This window comes from Mus caroli, unplaced genomic scaffold, assembly GCF_978045245.1.
Source record: "Mus caroli unplaced genomic scaffold, Mus_caroli_1 scaffold_19, whole genome shotgun sequence".
In the NCBI taxonomy this organism is placed as follows: domain Eukaryota; kingdom Metazoa; phylum Chordata; class Mammalia; order Rodentia; family Muridae; genus Mus; species Mus caroli.
In genome coordinates, this window is record NW_028227274.1 from 77,252,698 (window position 1) to 77,272,431 (window position 19,734).

The 19,734-nt window shown below is 47.2% G+C and overlaps 1 protein-coding gene and 1 pseudogene across 2 annotated transcripts in view; one reads left to right on the forward strand and one right to left on the reverse strand.

Annotated features, from left to right (window-relative positions):
* Setbp1 (SET binding protein 1) overlaps positions 1-18,216 on the reverse strand; it is a 356,483-nt gene extending 338,267 nt beyond the window's left edge. For both annotated transcript variants that reach the window (XM_021150811.3, XM_029472068.2), the window contains exon 1: positions 17,588-18,216. The gene's annotated coding sequence lies outside the window, so the exon portion shown is untranslated. The remainder of the gene's footprint in view (positions 1-17,587) is intronic.
* LOC147000333 (uncharacterized) lies at positions 18,123-18,902 on the forward strand (annotated as a pseudogene).
* Positions 18,903-19,734: the final 832 nt, after the last annotated feature.

Here is a 19,734-nt window from a genome sequence, read left to right on the forward strand (position 1 = left end):
GTAGGATGATGCTAAGGAAAGAACAAACCGATGTTGGCTAAGGGTGTGGCACTCAGTGGGACTGGCGAGAAGGCTAGCAAATAAAAGGTTACAGCTGGATCATGAAGTCCTTGAGTGACAGACTAGTGAGTTTTGGATTTCATCTTTCAAGTAATGAGAAGTCACCAGGGAAACGAAAGCTATCAAAGCTTGGTTTTAGGACAGTGCAACCCTCCTATCCTGTCAGAATTAGGAAACCTAGTAGTAAACAGATAGTTCTCCCTGCTGAAATCTGATTGTGCTTTCTTGACGACCAGTTAGAGTTTGGGGTAAGGTTGGATTTTCTTATAACAAGCACTCTAGACAAAATGAGAAGGTCGTTAGTCATTGCCCCAAGCTTTTCAAGGATCCATGCACCCCAGACACCCTGGTCTTATACTGACTCTCATCTCAGACCATACTAGCTACTAAGTTAACAACTGTCTACTCAGCCCAAACCGGACTCCACAGAGCTCTCTCTGCACTATTTTCATAGAATCAGTTCTTACATTCCCTGCAATCTTCAGCACAGGACTGGTCCTCTCTAAAGGTTTAGGCCATGAATGAAAACAAAACAAAACAAAACAAAACAAAAACAACAAAAACAAAAAACACAAGCCAAACAGACCCTCAGCTGTACAGGGTTCCCTGTCTCTAATGCAGCCCAAACTGACTCCCACCGCTGTAGCTTACTCCCCAGTGTGTATATCTCCTCCGTGACAAAGTTACAAACTGGGTAACAGCACTGAGTAGCCATCCAGAGTTACATTTCACCCAGCTGTACCGACTGCCTCTATGTGTCAGTCTTGTATTGTCTTCTGGTTGTTTTGAGCAAGTAAACCTTATTTTTCTAATTCAACAGCAATTCATTCCGAGGCTGAGGCCAAGCGCAGATGAACAACGCTCACGTTCTCCTCACCTCCACCCTGAGTTGGTTTCTAGCAGTTCCTTCTGAATGAAAATGTATTCATCTCTGACAGCAGTTCCAAGTCCTTCTCCCACATTAGCTCCACCCACCCCAGTCAAGCTCCACCCACCCAGAAAGCCCCAGTCAAATTTCCTGCCGATCCTGAGGATGATGATCCGGACCCTGGGCCCGCATCAACCCCAATACCTTAAAAACCTACACTAAAAGAGCTTTCAAAAGCACAGAACAAAGTCAACCTATCTGTTGACTTCCCCAGCCCGCAAGGCTGCTGCTTATCAGACGCCCCAGCAAATACCTGCCAGCCTACACACACACTGAGTTTTGTGATGAGTCTGGAGATGACTGCCAGTCCTCCTGTGAAAAGCCCCTGCCAACACACATGTGTGAGTACAGTCACACACTCAGTGATGGGGGAGCCCCGGCGAAGCGAAGGCATCTTGACCTGTTTCCCATTCCTGCAATCAGCGGCTGGCTCGGAGAGGCCAGCAGGAGCGCACAGTGGACACTCTATGCTAGGTTCCCTGCCTCCAGTGCAACACAAGGGACTCTTCTGGGGCTGCCTTCAGGGCTGTCCATGCAGAGATGAAGGGTTGCTTAGGAAATAAGTCTTCAGCAGGTCCGAAGAAGCAGTAGAGAAAGGAAAAAGAGAGTCTTAGAACGCACAATGAGACCAGAGTGCAACAATGAGGTCTCTACCCACGGCTCTGGCATCCAAAGGCAGTGAGATGCTAGCCACTCTAAGTGCCTGATTCCACACTTCCCTCAACAAGGAGGGAGCGATCCCCATTAAGCAGCTTTAGTATGCGCAGCCATAGGCCTACGGGGACACTTCAAATTGAACAGTTTGAACCCACAGCAGTGATTCTGTAGTGCTCAGGGAAAACCCACATGGCTAGATGGTGCTCATACTCAGGGGAGTCCTAAACAGTGTCTCCCCCTCCCTTCCACAGCCGAAAGATACAGAGATTTTTCCTGTCTGAAGAATACGCTCCACCTGCCGCCTGGGGACTCTTATTCTGAGCCTGGTAGGAAATAATGTCAGTTCTGAAGCTGCACAAACTGAGCCAGGGTGGCAGTGGCCAGTCCCACACGTGGGCTTTCCTCAAGCTCCCAGGTACTGTATGGGCTGGGGTTTGAGAGCCACCGGTGCTTTGAGCACAGGGTCTTCGTAAGCTGCATTTCCAAGTATCTTCTCTCTATAAAGCTTCTTAAGTCTCTTAATAATAGGCACCCATTGCATTTGAACCATTCGCCATCCCAGGACCCAGCACAACCTCAAACACAGAACAGACATTTAAGCAATGTATTGGAATGACTAGATACATGAAAAACTGTGCTTGGCTTCTCAGATCCACCCACCTCCCTTGCTTGCTTGGCTCCCAGGTCCCCATCTACATACTGGCCCTTGCCACCCCCACTACTCCTTTCCAAATTTGCAATATGGCAGACACCGACAAAGTCCTTAGCACAGTCAACAGGAGTCAGAAGATAGGATTTATGGGTTCCCTTCTGCCTCTTAGGAACTCTCATGAGACACACACACGCACGCACACGCGCACACACACGCACACCAACCTTAGTGACTCAGCGATAATAAAGAAGAGTGCTGTCATCCTTATCTCCCTGTTGGGGCCTAGTTTGCATGGACCTGTTGATAGTTAAACACTGCTTCTTATGTTAAAATAAGCTTTTCCAAAGGATACCCACCTCACCAGCTTTTAAAGGCAAACAGTAGGGAAGGCAGGCAGGTCCTCACTTCTCATTCTCCCCTGCCTCCACCCCCAGATCTCCCTAGACTTCGGTGCAAAGTCCCATGGCATCAGGGACTCCTTCCATGTTTGCAGGTAGAAAGCACTAGCCTGACTGTATCGTTTTCAGCTCACAAGCTTCTCCTCAAAACTCTTCAGAATATCTGCTGGCATTTGAGAAAATAGAAAAATGGAAGTTGGCAAGGTGTTGCCTTTTTTTTTTCTGGGTAGAAAACATGTTTATGGTTTGTTTGATGGTGTGTTTGGTTTGGTTTTCTCTCCCCTGTAGCCATATAGATCATCTCCAACTCACAGATGCCATTCACAATTATTCTCCAAGCTATTTCTTTCCATTTAATGATCTTGGCTTCCAGATTCTTACGTTTAGCTTAGGATTCTCCTCTCCGGTCTATTCTCTAATATCTATCTATTTTCTTTCTCTTTCTTTCCTTGCTTCCTTTCTTCCTTCTCTCCTATGTGTTATATTTTTCGCCTATGCTCACCTCCTGTGGTTGGGTTCTTCTTGTCAGATTCTAAGAAGACAATGTCTGACTTTGGACATAGAGGTAGTTTAGTATTCATTCTTTTGTACCTGCTAAAGGTATCCATGGACGTCACAGCAGATTCCCATGAAATTCTGCACACACCAGGAATCTTCTCCCAGCCTCTCCAAGGGAAAGGCAAACTGAGATCAAATGTCTGTCCTCTGATTTGTTCAAGTCTGGACTCTTGTTTCTATGCTTCTGTGAGATACAGCATGCCCTTCTTGGCACGTCCTACATCACTGAGGCCTGGGTGACTGTTAAGTTTCACTTCAACTTCCCCACTAGACACTAAGAGCTTTGAAGGTAACACTTGAGCCTGTTTCAAGTACCATGCTATCCCGTGTTAGCCATAGTTCCTAACACATGGAGAGGGGCCCTGAGTTCTCTATGAAGAGAATGCTGAAGGAACGGCAGTGTCAAAAAGCACAGCCAGCCAGTCACACTGTGACTTGGAGTGCCCACAGCTCTGAGTGATGTTTCTTGAAACCGTCCCTACTGCCAAAATTCCTGGAATAAATGGTCCATAACCACTGTAAATGGACCCAGTGACCCAACACGTACCTGGCTCTCAATCAGCAGGAGTGAAGATAACCCCAGACCACAGTTTGCTGATGCTGCATGTATGTTTGCAGTTCACAGCAAAGGCCGAAGCCCCAATCCAGCAGAGCTTCTTCTTGGTGCTCTACACACCTGTGAGGCACACTCCAAGTCACATTTACTTCCTCGAGGAAGCACTGTTTGCTGTCCTCACATAACACCCCTTCCAGCCAAAGCTTCTGAACTCCCTTGACATACATTACTACTCTACAAAAGGCCCTTAGTTCTGCTGACTTGAGGGCCTTTCTCATTTCTACAGATTTAGCTCTAAGTTATCTCAAGAACTGGGTCAAGTTTGACCTCCATGTAGGAGACTAGCTGAATTCACTTTTATCTTCAATCATTGAATACACTTGCATACACAGAGAGAGAGAGAGACAGAGACAGAGACAGAGACAGAGACAGAGACAGACAGATAGCAGGGAGTCTTCTCAATCCCTTGTATATTTTATCATCAAAACACTTGAAAAACTGCTTCAACATTTCAATATTGTCTACCTTATCTACAGGACTGCGGACTCTCTAATGCAGGAAGAGTGTTTTGAACAGGCCTCTGCACATTTCAGAGCGTAGTGAACATAAGGAAAACTTGTCCAATAGGAGGTGTTCCAAAGTCACACTTCTCCTTGAATAGAAGAGTGGACAAAGCAGGGACTGGGGGGTCAGAGGCTCGGGCCACTTAGCCGCTTCCCCATTAGTAACTGTATTCGGCGAGGCATTTTTAAGCCATTCAAGTCTCATTTGAAAAGTGGGTAATAATCCTACCTCAGGGGCTTCTAGAAGAAGTAATTGAAGATTAAATATTAAATGAGATCATAATTACCTGGGATCACCTTAGTAAATGCTCACATTTTTTGTTAAACTTGACTTGGTCCCCTGGAATGTGTCAGCCAAGTTATAAATTGGCTAAGTGTTGCCTTCTCTTCTCAGATGCGGAGAAAAGCCCTGTGGCCCAGGGGTTAGAACCCAGCCTTCTCCACACTCACACATAATAGAAAGCCCACCCAGCTAGCTGAGATTAAACACGCTCACTTGGGCGTTCTGCTGTTGTTTCTTGACGGCTTGTCTAGTAGAGGGAATATCACTGGGTTCAATCAGAAAGTTCCCCTATCTTCAGTGAATGGGTAAAGGGAGGCCATGAAGTGAGCCCCTTACCCGCTTCCAGCCTGGCATTGCTACGTACTGAACCTTGTATGCTTAGAAACCAGAAGGTCTTAAAAGGTGGGACTGGTGTTTTCCATTGCTTCATTGGCTCCTGTTCGTTCTCCAGCTCTGGCTAAGTGGGACAAAATGAGCCCAGATGTGAGCCTAGGACCTCAGTTCTTGTGCTCTGGAACTCAATAACGGGACAAATCTGCATCATGGGCTTGAGAGTAGACACACTATTTACTAAGTTCTGATTGTAGCCACCTTCTCGAAATGGCAACAATGGCATGAGTCTTGGGGATTGGTTTCAGGGACCCATCCTCAAGTTCGCCTGCTCAGTTCCATCGATAGCAATCCTACCTGCTGTCACTGTTCCTCCATGGGGTTAGGGAAAGAACACTATCACAGTACGAAGGATTGGCTGGGTCCTTACGGTGATTACCACTTTAATCCATCTGCAGCCTCCGATGCCATAAATCTGTCCTTAGTGTAAACTTTAGACACGCAAGAAAAGGACCAGGAAGGTTAGAAATCTTCTCAAGGGTTCAGATACACACTAATGCAGTGAAGAATAAGAGTTTGGTTAACCCCAAGGCTCCGGCCACATAGGTGGCAGAGGGTGGCCTTGTTGGACATCAGTGGGAGGAGCGGCCCTTGGGCCTGAGGGTGTTCAATACCCCAGTGTAGGGTGATGCCAGGGGGGAAGGCAGGAGTGGGTGGGTGGGTTGGAGAGCACCCTCACAAAGACAGGGGGGGGAATGGGATAGGGGTTTCCAAAGAGGAGACCAGGAAAGGGGAAAACATTTGAAATGTAAATAAAGAAAATATCCAATTTTAAAAAGAGGGGGGAAAAAAGAAAAGAAAAGAAAAAGATTTTGATCAACAACAGACTGCCTATGTGGTAGTGGTCCCATATTGCTGTTATGTAGCTGAAAAATGTATGACCTAGCAAAAATGTATCACCTAGCAGAAATTTCATCACCTAGCATAAATGTATCACCTAGAAATGATGCCATCATTGTAATATTAGCAGTAGTATTAGCATCATTATCATTGTTATTATTTTGGATTTTTGAGACAAGGTTTCTCTGTGTAGCCCTGGCTTACCCGGAACTCACAGAGATCAGCCTGCTTCTCTCTCCTGAGCACTGGGATTAAAGGCATGCCCCATCACCTGCCCAGCTTCATAATAATATTATAGTTCACGATATCACTCATACTTTTAATGTGACCCGGCATGAACACACGTACTCCAGTGCCTGTCACACAATTTTACAGCATAAAACATTATGTATTTTACAGAAAACATAGCTGTGATCGTGAGGGGCTATACCACTAGTTCACATCTCTTTCTATTCTACACCCTAATTGACTGCATTCTTTTTGATTATAGAGAGTTTGCTATGAAGCTGTATGTTACAGCAGTCTCAGTCTTCTCACAGATCTATCTCCTGAAGGCAGCCAGAGGCCTCCTTCCATGATGGTTACCTTCTACCACCTAGGTTTATACAAGTCCACACCCTGTTGTTCGTACAACTATCAAAGCACCTAACAATGCAGTTCTCAGGAACAATGTGTCCCTATGGTTTATTGATGCATCTATATATATATGCATATATATTATATGATTACTCTCTTATATTATGATCTATTGAAAATACAAAGACAATCCAGCTTTTTATCAAATGCCCATACTTGCTTCTACCCAGAGGACCCCTTCACCTGACTCGCCACATCCCATCACATCTTCAGTACCAGATTTCTCATCTGCTCATCTCATTCACTACACAGATTCTTACAGAGGGAAGAAAGAACACACACACACACACAACTATGTCAGAAGAGATGGAGAGCGGTAGACCTGCTAGAGATGGTTGTGATCACAGTGTTTCCTACGCAAGCAGGGATGGGGATCCACAATGTAAAGCTGTTCCTTGTAGCCCTTGAGTGCGGCGTCTTATGTAGCTATACATTTTAATTTCATCTACTCCAGATATGTGGCCCCTATACACATAGGAAAAGTAAAGTGCAGGGATTGCTGAAATCACAATCCTTATGGACCCGAATGTTCTTTAATTTATAATATCGCCAAAATCCCAAGACTCAGCATTAATAATCACCTGCCCTCCAGACATCCACCAGTCACATGGAAAATGAGAATGAAAAGGGCATTTTTTTTTCCTTCTGTAAGAATGATGAGAGCCAACCAAATGAGAGAACACAGATGATGAATTCCTTAATCTCTCTAGAAAGTCCTTCTCCTGTTGACCAGAATGTGGGCCTAGGACGAGTTCTTCATCCCTTCAACCATCTGCTTCGGCAGTTCCTTTCTGCACTGTCATTTGTACAAAAGCGTAGCTGACACAACTTATACTCCTGCAGTAGAGAAAATGCTAGGCTTACCACAGAGCTGAACAAATGTTCCCTCCATTTCCCTTCTTTTGCCACAGTTCTCCGAGTATGAGTATCCTGACCTGCCAATTAAACATCACACTGTTACTGAAACTAGAGTGTCCTTCTCCGGCTATGCATTAAACACCTAAAGAGACCATTCGGTGTCACGGAGTAGGGTATTTTGTGCCAGAGAAGGGCCAATCCTCAGTCCAAATGTTAATATATTGGGTTGTTGTTTGTCCTAAAGACTCTTCCTTTGAATGTCAGACTGCAACGGCTGGTGATGGGTAGAACCTAGCAGAGGGCAGCATGGACAGAGGTCAAAGGCCTTCCAAGCTATGCTGTACTCATGGGCATTTCTGAGTGGCACACCCTACTTCCACTCAAGCCCGCCCTCCTAGCATTTGGGAAACTGATCTTGGCTCGTCTCCTCAGATCAGCTGCAAGCATCTAAAGCCTTGAGCCTGCCTATGGCTTCTGCCTTGGTGTCTCCGCAGATCACTGCAAGCATCTAAAGCCTTGAGCCTGCCTATGGCTTCTGCCTTGGTGTCTCCTCAGATCAGCTGCAAGCATCTAAAACCTTGAGCCTGCCTATGGCTTCTGCCTTGGTGTCTCCTCTTGCTGAGTGCTGTGTTGAGCCAATCTTTCTCTCCCTCGTCCATTCCCACATGGATGATCCTCTTAGACTCTGCACCGACCCAACTGAGACCATCCCTTGGTTCTGGGTGACACTCAAGTGGCACACACTCTTTGAAGCTTTCTGAGCTCTACCTTGGTAGTGGTCCTTGGAGTCATCCTGCACACACTTTAATCCTCAATCTGACAGCTTTCTATAGCACATGATATATTTATTTATTTCCTCAAGGTAATTTTAAATCCATGTGTCACCTCAGCTCACTCCTGTCACTTCATCAAAGGTCCTCTGCCTCTAAGAAAGTCTTCTAACAAACACATCCCTCTTGAGGCCTTCCCCGACTATACCTTAGCATGGATCATCCAAGTAGCAAAACTCTACTTTGGAAAATGTTTCTTAGTTCGAGAATGATAACTTCCACTTTAGTTAGACATGTCTCCCAAATACACCATCCTTTCACCAAGGGCAAAAGTGCCTCTCAGAGCAGACCTTTCCATCCAAGGGTACCAGGAAGAAAGCCCCATACAAGCTTCAAAAAAAAAAATCTGTGGCCAAAAACATCTTAAAAGAGTTCTTAAAGACAATGTAATGAGCCGAGAGAAGATCCATGGTATTTTCATGTCAAAGCATCCTTTCTGGCCACCTGTGTTATGCTTTTAGGGGAAAAAAAATCATCTTGCTTAAGCAACTACAGGTCATGGGCATAGCCAGAAACAACGGCATAGAATCTGACACCCAAGATTTCTTATTCTGCTCCAAGAATATGATTCCTGTCTTAGCTGGGGTTTCCATTGCTGTGAAAAGACACCATGACCAAGGCAACTCTTCTACAGGATAACATCTAATTGGGGCTAGCTTATGGGTTCAGAGGCTCAGCCCATTATCATCAAGGCAGGAACATGTCAGTATCCAGGCAGGCATAGTGCTGGAGAAATTGCTGAGAGCTCTACATCTTGTTCAAAGATGACCAGGAGAAGACTGTCTTCCTAGCAGCTGGGAACAAAGTCTCAAAGCCCACCGCCACAGTGACACACTTCTTCAAACAAGGCCACTCCTCCTAAAAGTGCCACTCCCTGGGCCAAGCATATTCTAACTATCACAATGCCCTACAAGCTCCAACAAGCATTCCTAAGCTACTGTGTTGGATCCTTCACATTCAACTGAAATCAGCTCTGTATCTCCCCAAGTCCCAAGGAACCCCAAGCATCCCCTTTCCACTAACAGACTGAATCGCTGGCACACAGAGATAACAATAAAATACTAAGAATAAAACTTTTTACACAATTCGCTTGCTACTTTTTTTTTCCTTCCAGGTACCCCCACAAAGTATTTAGAAGTTCCTGGTGTTAGAAACCATAGCCTATCAATTGCTTCTGTTCGCTTTCCTCCCTAAGCATTTATCAGGTTTGCTAACAGATAATCCAGAAAAACTCATGAGCCTTTCACAGTGCCTTAAGACAAAGGTTCATTTCCCTGATCCTACCCAAATCTAACAGTGTAGAAAAATGTGGCTTTGGGTTTCTTCTGACCCCACAGCACATACAAAGCAACCCCGTTGCTATTTTAAAAACAAAACAAACAAAACCAAATAATAAAAATAATAATAAAAACCCACAAACTTCCAGGGACAGAGCAGGCAAGCGCTGTGGGGATGGAGTGACAACCCAGAAATAGACAGGCTGCCCAAGCTTTCAAGATCCTAAGGAGATGCGTCATGAAATGATGCCCAGGCCCAAGCCGCATAAATGAGGCACCTTCAACAGAGATCCCAGATGCCTACAGGGCACAGGAGGCACAAGCCAAGTCCTCCACTGAGGATGACTTTGAACTTTTCAGAGTTGACTTTGTACCACCCCCTTTGTGTCAAATGAGTTATTTCACCAAAGAAGCCAAGGCATCAAAAGCAGCGCGGGGCCAATTTAACCCTTTGTTTCCTTCCACGTTCCTTTTTGTGGTGTTGCTTCATACTTCCCTTCCCTTCCCCATACCCCTCCCTCTTTCCCGCAAGCTTGTTCTTCTGCTCTAATTGGGGGAGATTCTGATTTAATTTACCCCAGGGCACCAACTTCCCCTTCTCTAACTCTTTCAACCACATCCAACACTGAGCTAAGTGCCTTAGTCCTCAAGGGGATTGCTTTGGACAGTCTTCACGATGTCATTAAGTGAGTTTGAGGAGCACTACGCTTTAAAGGAAAAGTTTTTAGGTCTCTTAGACACATCTAGCTCCAGAGTCCCAGAATTTCAGACGGGACTGCCTGTATCAGTCTTAACCTTTTCCCCGTCCTAGAGTAAAGCTAAGAATGGCAGTGAGACTTGATCCTTACCCATGTTAATGGGTGGCCAGCACAGCCTGAAGTCTACAATGCCAAAAACTGAAAATTCCCTTCGATGTTGTGGCTTTCTGCATCTCCTCTTTCCCTGTGTAGTCAGGCCTGCTCGGTTACTAATGAGCAGAGAAGCAGACCAGCTGAAGAGGATGGAATGGTTAAGTGGCAAGAGAATTGTGGGAAATGGATCTCACGACTGACAATTTCAGAGAACAACCAAGAGCTACAAGGGATAGAACGGTGAGGACAATCTAGTGGGCACTTAATAAGCATTTGATTACTGGATGGAAGAGTGGAGCCACTGCCTGGGAAGATACCCATGTGGTAAAATACTACTCATTACCTCTTGGGCATTGAGGGAGAAGCTAAGATTGGGTGATTTCCGACAGCCAAAACTATAAAAAGCTATTAGCATAACTAGTCATTACTCACTCCAAGAGGTCCTCCTATGTTGCTTCACTTTGCAACCATTTGGTATACTTTAAAAACTCTTCATCATCTAACTCTGCATAAATTGTGGGATGTATTCATGCTGCAGAAGTCAATCCTAAATAGGTACAGGGCTTTGAGGGGCAAGCTTGCACCTTTCCTCGGTAGGTCTATAGTTAGGGGAAGGCAGGGCAAGAAGCATCAAAGCAGCACGGCTGGATGCCAAGTGCACAACACAGACCTGAAGTCCTCTGGCAACTGGGAAGACTCAGCCAGAGCTGCTTGGGAGTAAGCAGTGTGTCCTCCCTGAGGAACAACAGTGGTACCAGCTCTTCTAACAGGTAGATGCTCTGGCTAACCAGTCCTGCCACCTTCCCGATTGGATCTGGCAATGGAGTGAGGGAAGGTGTTAAGTGGGGAGCACAGTGCTCAGTGTTATCAAGGAAACCAATCTGAAGTGGGTAGAAGCCCTGTGTCCTGCTATAAGTGGGGTTTACTGGGAAAACAAAACTGTATGCTGAACACTAAGGAAAAGCCTGCTAATCCAGGACAATGAGCACCAGGTGTGATGAGGGAGAAGGAGAAAAGGAACAGAGACGACTCCAGGAGCCAAGAGAATAAGAACATTCCAGACTCTAGAAAGATTCCTGGATCAGCTAGGAAAGAGAAACTTCTGCTATCAGCACTTTTCTTTAGAGAGATTAGAAATTCTGTCTTGGGTGGGACTTCTCAAGCCCATGGGACCCTGAGAGAGACCATCTCTTTACCCATTGGATCTCGTCCCTGCAGCTGGAATCCTTTGCTTTTTCTGTTAATTCTTTATTGCAAGAGAATCCAACTGGACTGGCGACCACGTGAGACTCTGAGTCAAACACAGCTTTGGCTCAATGTACATCTAATCATGTAACACGAACATGGTTGAGTTGAGCTCACCTGATCCATCAGTTGATATGTATGTACTGGTATGTTTGTTGAACTACTAGACACAAGAGCTTTGTGGTATTCCTTATAAAGTGGGTTGTGGCAATGATAATCCCAAAGTCAGTTTCCAAGAGGCAGCACAGAAAATCTCCAAGAGTTTAGGGACAGAAATTATCTGGCAAAATCGCCTAGAGTGATTTAACTCTTATAACCTCTAGGACACAAGGACAGAGACATCTTTATCCCTGCTTCCTTGGCTAGGGTACTGAGACCCAAAGAGGCTATGAAAGTTACAAGGTCATTTAGCCAGGAAGTAATGAGTACCAATCCAGAGCAGATCTTGCTATATCAGTTTTGATGCTGATCGTATTGACACAGCCCCAGGTCAACCTCTAACTTGTATCATTTCAGGCAAGCCTTATCTTCTGGGCAGGGATAAATATTTCTTTGGTTTCCTGTGCAAGAAGATCTGAGGGGGTGGATATGATACAAAGATATTTTTGAAATGAACAAGCTTCTATGCATGTGAAAGGAAACCTTTTTGGTGGAAGAAGTCATGTTAGGTCAAGATGATTTTCTGAACAAAGGTCCCAACCTTACCCTCTCTCTTGCCTCACTATTTGGGAAGGCTGGGCCCTTGCCCACCTGAGAGTCAACTCAGCAGCTCTGTTTGTGTCTTACATGGATGGGCTTTGTATCATAACCTACTATAGTCCACCACAGTTCTAGGAAGGGGATAGCTACTTTCTCCTAAGGTAGTGGTCAAGCCCTCAGGAGTCACATATCAAATAGCCTGCACATCAGGCATTTACATTACAATTTAAAACACTAACAAAGTTACAGTTATTAAATAGCAATGAAGTCATTGTATGGTCGGGGGTCACCACAGCAGGAAGGACTGTATTAAAGGGGTCGCAACATTAAGAAGGTTGAGAACCACTGTAAGCGAACCAGTGGGCTTCAGGACTGGTCATAGTCTTCACTTGACACTAGCATCACTGCACTGAGCAGTAAGGCCTCTAAACCAAAGACTGTTAAAAATACTTCCTTGGCCTTAGACAACATCCTTCAATAGGGTGGAAACTCCAAACAGGGATATATCAGGGAAGCTGCTCTGCCTGAATCTACGAAATGCATAACTGAAAAGTTGAACAAATCATCACATTTATTCCATCCTGACTTGATGTTGTCTAAAAAGAACACAGAAATTTATTAGGAGACGTAGATGAAAATGGAAGTGGAAACTTGCAATGAGAACGCAGGTAAGAATCAATTTCCTGGCTTCCTCGGCTTCCTTTTTAGTATTTACCAAGGATTAGGCTAGCCTTCACTAAGAGTACACAGAATATCACGGATGGTGGCACAGGCCTTCAATCGACAAATTTGGGAAGCAGAAGCAAGTGGGTGCCTATGAGTTCAAGACCAGCCTGGCCAACATAGTGAGTTCCAGGGCAGCTATGATTTCACTGTGATACCCCAGGTATTGTGAAAATAATAATAATAATAATAATAGCAACAACACAACAAAAGAAAAGTACTCAGAAAATAAGAGCTTTGTCCCAACACACACACACACACACACACATACACAGAGAGAGAGAGAGAGAGAGAGAGAGAGAGAGAGAGAGAGAGAGAGAGAGAGAGAAGAACACAACTTATATGGTGCTAGCACTCCGTACTCAATTCTGGAACAACCATTTAGGAAAAGCTTGGATGTAAATGCCCATCAAAGGTCCATGTATTAAAAGCTTGGCCTCTCAAGTAGCATTACTGTGGATTAGAAAGCTTAAGGGGTGGGACATAGTCTGAGGTCTTCAGTTCACTGGGGGGCACGGGCCCAGTTTTTCTGGGATCCCAGCCCCCTCTTTTAGTTATTCTTGTCCCACCATGTTTTGGTTGGGGGTTGGCTTTTGCCAGGATGCACAGCCTCACCAGAAGCCCAAAGCATCAACACCAACGGAGCCGGAACTGTCACTTCTTAAAATGTGTCCCTTCCTCACAGGAACCTGGCAAATGGGCAAAGTGGTTTTCAGTGAGGACTTTCCTTTGATACAACGTTGTGAGCATTCCAGATGTTTCCTTGCCCCATCCGTGTAAGATTCTTTCATACCACCCGTCTCTCAACAAACCCCATCACACCCAATATTAAGCTCCGTGATTCCTTACAGAAAGCTAATGTGTTAATGATAACGTACCCTGTTCTTCTGGCATGAGTAAAACTGAAACAACTTGAAATGCCATCAGAAAAAAAAAATTATTTCTCATCCCTGAGCATCATAGAAAACAGAATTTCATTGGCTGGGTCTGTCTTCAATAGCTTTCTGGTTTTAATTAAAGCTTCAAGTCTCTAAGGAAGAAACTGGCATTCTGGGAGGCTAAGGAAAGCCCAGCCAAGTTTTACTGTCTCCACAGGACCCCAGAAAGGATGCTGTACACATCTAAGTGTATTCTGCTATTCTCTTTGCAGGCACCGCAGACGCTTCCTGGCAGAGATTGTGGTGTGTCTGAAAACAAGGACCACTTTGCAAGAATGCCCCTCTCGTAGGTGCACAGTTTTGCTCCACAGAAGTATTGATCCGGGCCCCTAATGGAATTCGAACTTAAGATAACAGCAGAAAAAGAATGGGAAATCCAGAGGAGAGTGCTCACCTATTTATTTCTTCTTTAGCAATGTTCTTTCGCCTACCTCTCTCCATTGACCATTTTAGCTAAATTCTATAATAACCCAAAGCTCTCCTTTCCCCCCTCCTTCACAAGGATCAGGCTCCTTTTCAAAGTAGCCCCCAGTGAGGAAAGGCAGTTTGGGACCAGATGCCCTCCTGGCAGCAGGGGCTGTTGGCTTCCCTTGGGGATACCTCCAGGCTTCCCAAGGGACACCTAGCACTGAGCCTCAGGCAAGGCCTTCCTATGTAGCATTCTGATGTTAAGATGAAAAAGATCAGATTACAGCCTTGCGCTTGCCCTGCTCCTCATAAGCATTTAAGGCAGTTATTTCCTTCCCAGCTCCAAGTGGCCCCCTCCCTAAGCAACACCACTGCCTGGGATGCCCCTTTCTGTTCCCTTCCAGCCAGCCCTCCCCACTCCTCCACTTTGTTTATTCCACTGACACATCTATTTTTCCTGCTCAGAGAGACAAGTCCCTTTCCCTCCTGTGATCCCCACCTCCTCCCCCAGCTCAGCTCAGGTTACTAAAGTGGCAGCAGCTTGCACTGCCCTGCCCCAACTGCAGTTCAACTTCCTCAAACTGACTTCTCTCTCTCTCTCTCTCTCTCTCTCTCTCTCTCTCTCTCTCTCTCTCTCTCTCTCTCTCTTCTTTCTTTCTTTCTTTCTTTCTTTCTTTCTTTCTTTCTTTCTGTCTTTCTCTTTGTTTCAAAGAGGAAAAGGATTATGTGCCAAGCAACACCCTAAGTATCTAGCCTCAGTATTTTCTGGGACATTTCCTGGAGCTACATTTGCCCTCTTACTCTTTTCTGATTAGCCTGGAACAAACACACTCTTTTTTTTCTCTCTCTCCTTCTCTCTCTCTCTCTCTCTCTCTCTCTCTCTCTCTCTCTCTCTCTCTCTCTCTCTCTCTCTCTCAACATCCCTTTGCTGGTAGCCAGCAATGAGATGAAAACAACACATTGTACCTTCAATGTGACTCTGAAACCTGGAAATCCCACCCGGAGCAAAGAGATCAACCTCCTTCCAGGAGTTTAAGGGCAGTGGAAGAAAGTCACAGAAGTCAAGAGAAGAGGGAGGCAGGATGGTAAACTGGCTGCATCTTAAAGACTGTAAACTCTCTCCTCCCCCTGGCCAACTGGCACTGCCTTCTCTTGCCAGCCAGGCTGCATCTAACTGGGAAGAGTACAGGAAACTTTTGCCTGGGTGCCCAGGTCTGCAGATGTGGCCACAGAGCACTCTTGCACTCCAAGTCCCTCTTCACCCACAGCACAAGCAAGCAGGGTTTTCAAAACTCACTGAGTATGAATGAAACACGTGAGGTTTATCTGCAGGCAGGCCCTAGCAGAGCGTGAGGGATGAGCTCAAACTACCAAAGAGTTTTGGTGATAGTTCCTTTATGAAATCACTTTTAGAGCAAATCTTCAGGTGTGGGGGGGAGGGGCATTAAAAAAAAGGAAAATGGAAAGAAAAATTAAAGAAAGGGGAAAGGAAAGCAGTATTTTGGGGTTTTGGGTTTTTTTTTTTTTTTGAAAGTAAAAACAGTATTTCCATGAAGACCATGGACTCGAACCAAACTTCTACAGGAAAGGTGTGGATGTTTGTGTTCAGGAAGATGAGGGGCAGGGAAGGATCTGCAGATTCTTTATAATTCTAGAATCATTCCCTCTTAGTGGAGAATTTCTGAAGGAATAAGGACACTAAAGACACACACACACACACACCACGCTGCCCTGGTAGTGTCAGAAGTCAGCCATGAGATTAGCAGGAGAGTTAATTTGAAACGGAAACAAATCGGAAATCCCTCCTCAACAGTCCTTTCAGGCAGATACATACATGCTGAGAATCCCACAAAGACACATAAAGAATAAATGCAGCATCAGAGGGGAGTAGCTACTGGTCCCCACACTCCCAGCATCTCTAGCCTCATCCCCTACTTCCAACGGAACAACTTTCCTGATCTACAAGAAAATACTCTAGTCGAGTCCAATTTCAGAACTGTAGTAGCTGGTGCGGATCTAGGAGGGGGGAGAAGGGAGAGTGTGCGGAGTAGAAGACAGCATTTCGACAGTAACTTTTTTTTTCTTTAGGAGCAGCATGCTCTACTGATCGGAAATTGCAATTACCCAACAATGCTTCCATCACAGACACCAAATGCAGCGTCCCCGTTATCACCGTCTTGCTACAGATCTGCCCACTCCAATTTACCTGACTTGGATCCTCAGGAACTTCTCAGACAGTATTTTGGTCAAAGAGATAATGGTTCGAAAGACAAAAACAATAAATCCATACTGAAGGGCTTCCTTTCCGGAGTGATTTCCCACTGGAAACCACTGAAAGGGAAGCCTGCCGTTAATTCCCAAGCCCTCTGCTCCTGTACAAACGCACACAATGCGTGCTTTCAAAGGGGCATTCTATGCATTTAAGGGAATTCCTGCCTTTTCACAATCCCCAGCCCAGAGAGCACAAGAAAGAGACTCAAATCCACTGATTAAGGCTTTTGGTTTTTTCAGGTTTTTGGTTTTTGGTTTTTTTTTTTTCTTTTCTTTTCTTTTTAAGAGAAAAACTAACACACAGCCAAAACGCAAGCATACACCAACCTTCCTTGGCTGGACCACTTCTTTCTGTTCTTCTATTAACAACACGTTAGATTCTGATACATTTAACACCCCCCTCCCAATCCAACTAGGTTACAATGTAGCTCTCTAGCTCCACTTAACCTGCAAGTTACAAAGAGAGGAGAAAAAAAAAATATCCTGCCGCCTCCCCACCCCTTTCCCTACCCCCTCCCTTTCCCCAGTCCACTTCACCAAAGCCAAACCCGCCAGCCCAGGCAGCCGGCAGCAGGACCAAGGGAGTGTGCAGAAGGAGGGGGTGGGGAGGGGATCAGATTAGCCGAAACTCAATAAGCTCCCAACCCTCCAAGACCCATGCTACCACCATCACCGCCACCAACGGGCTACTCCAGTTAAGTCAGCACCACTGTCGACCCACCAGCCGGTGGAATCGCGCCCATCCCCGCGCAGCTTCGCGGGGACCTGCATCCCGCCCCCTTGGCCCGGTCCCCCCCCCCCACCACCACCCCCTCCAGCCCAGTGCAAAGTCAAAGCCCCGGCAAGGCGACGTGAACTTTTGCATGCATGGCACACACCGCCCCCGGGCCCGGGCGCGCTGGGCCCGCGGCACGGCGGGAGGCTAGACGCCCCGGCTCCCGCGCCAAGGTCGCCGCGCTCGCTCACCCATGTCCCGGCGGCTCCGGCTCCGCTGGCCCGGGCGCTCGCTCAGATTCCGCCTCCGGTCGCTCGTCCAAGCCCCCAAAGGTGCTGCTGCGGCAACTCCATAGCGACGAGCATCTGTCAAACGGCGACGCGCGGGGCGGGCCGCCCTCGCTCGGGGGGCGCCGGGGCCCCCGGGCGCGCAGGCGGCGGCGAGCGCCCCGGCCAGCCCCGCGCTTCCCGCCCGCCGCGGCCGCCTCCGCCGCGCCACCGATTTACGGAGAGAGATATCAAGGGGGAAAATGGCGTCTCCGGAGCCCGAGGAGTCCTGGAGTAATCACATTCACACACACGCCCGCACGCACACACACTCGCACACACTCGCACACAGGCGCGCGGCGAGCCCGGCTAATTTTAGCAGGAACCAAATATAATTCACATATATGTACATATACATAAATATGCATATGTACATATATATTATTTAGATTTCCCCCATCTCTCCGCTCAATGCTATTTTTTTCCCTTTTCTCCAAAAGATGGATTGGAGGGTTACAAAATGTTGCCCGGCTGGGCTCGCTGGAGGCGGCGCGCCGAGGGCTGGGGCGCTTTTGCTGAGCTGTGCAGTTCGGTCCCCGGCGCCCGCCGGCCCTGCCGCCGCTGGTCCGCCCGCGGTCGCTACTGCCGCCGCCGCCGCCGCCGCCTCTGCTCTATGGCCGCGCCCGCCCCGCGCCCCCTCCGCGTCCCCTCGCCGCCCGCCCGCGTCCCCGGCGAGCGCTGGAGTGGGGTCGGGCCCGTGTGCCTGCCTCCCGCGCCCTCTCCCGAGTCCCGGAGTCCTACTGAAAGGAAGGGGGAGGGCGTGCGCGGGGGAGGGGGAGGATTGAAGCGGCCGCGCGGCGGAGCCGATGGGGACTGCCACCCCGCGATCTCCCTCGGAGGGGGTGCGGGAGCCCACACTGCTCGCCCCGCGAGCCCGGGCCGCTCCCCAGCCGAAGCCCAGGGAGGCGCAGCAGGCGAGCGGCCGACGACCTCTCTCTCCCTCGACCGCCCCCCTGGGTGAATTTCGGTCAATTGGAGGGAGCGGGGCTCTTGCCGGAGGGGAAAGGAGAACAGTTCGGGGACGCGGATCGGGGACCCCTCGCCTCCCCCGAGCCCCTCCCGCTCCCCAGTGCCCTCGCGGCCCAGTAGCTCCAGCGAGTCGGAGTCTGCCGGGGAGACTGTGCGGCCGCGGGGACCGCCGCGGGCTGGGCGCCGGTTCCCGGGCTCAACACTGCCACTATCTGACACAACAGGAGCAGTGTTGGGGGGAGCTAGCTGCGTGCAGAGACGCGAGATGTGATAGGCTCTCCTAAATGGGTGCTCTTTTTTTTTTTTTTAACCTGGTAATTACATTTCACTTCCAGAGATTTATATTTTTTTGTTAAGCTACTTGTTTGCATTCAAATGTTCACGAACACTCCTCTTTCTTCAGTAGAACCGGACGGACCCTTGATGAAGGCAAGGATCAGACGGGAAGACAAACGCACATTGACATACAGTTAGTTCCCTTTACAGGGTGGCAGAAATGAACAAGATGAAAGCAACGTCTTCCTTTCTGACAAAAATACGGTGCTGTTTCAAATCTCTTTGAGAATTTGTATTTGAGTTGCAAGGGTCTTTCCAGGACAACTGAGCAATGAAACCCCCCCCAGGTTTATATCGATATCATATGACAAAATGAGGTGAACTTGATTCTGGGGGCACCTACAAAGGGTCTGTTTTAAACCTCCAGTAAAATAGGAGTTTTGACAGGGTTCCTGGCTCTCATGTTTTTTAAGAGTTTGGAGTCATTTGAACTGGGGACTGGAATGATGTGAGCAAGAGGGCTTCCTCCTCACCAACCCTCTCAGCTACTACCGTCCTGGGTTGGTTGCCTAGTATGAATTCTGCCACAGAACTCCGCTCTGGCTGTTCTCACCTGGAGTTTCCAAAGTGAATCAAAGAAGATTGAAGAATATGTGATGTCGCCATCTTCTGCTTCTCAGAGAACTGTTTTGTTTGGGCACGAGCTTTTTCCTTCCATAACTGTCACTCTAAGACAAAAGTGGGGGTGTCATTTCAACAGGTCTTTTATCATAGTTCATATTGGGACGTTATTATTAACGCCCCAATCAAGTGACCATTAATTAGAA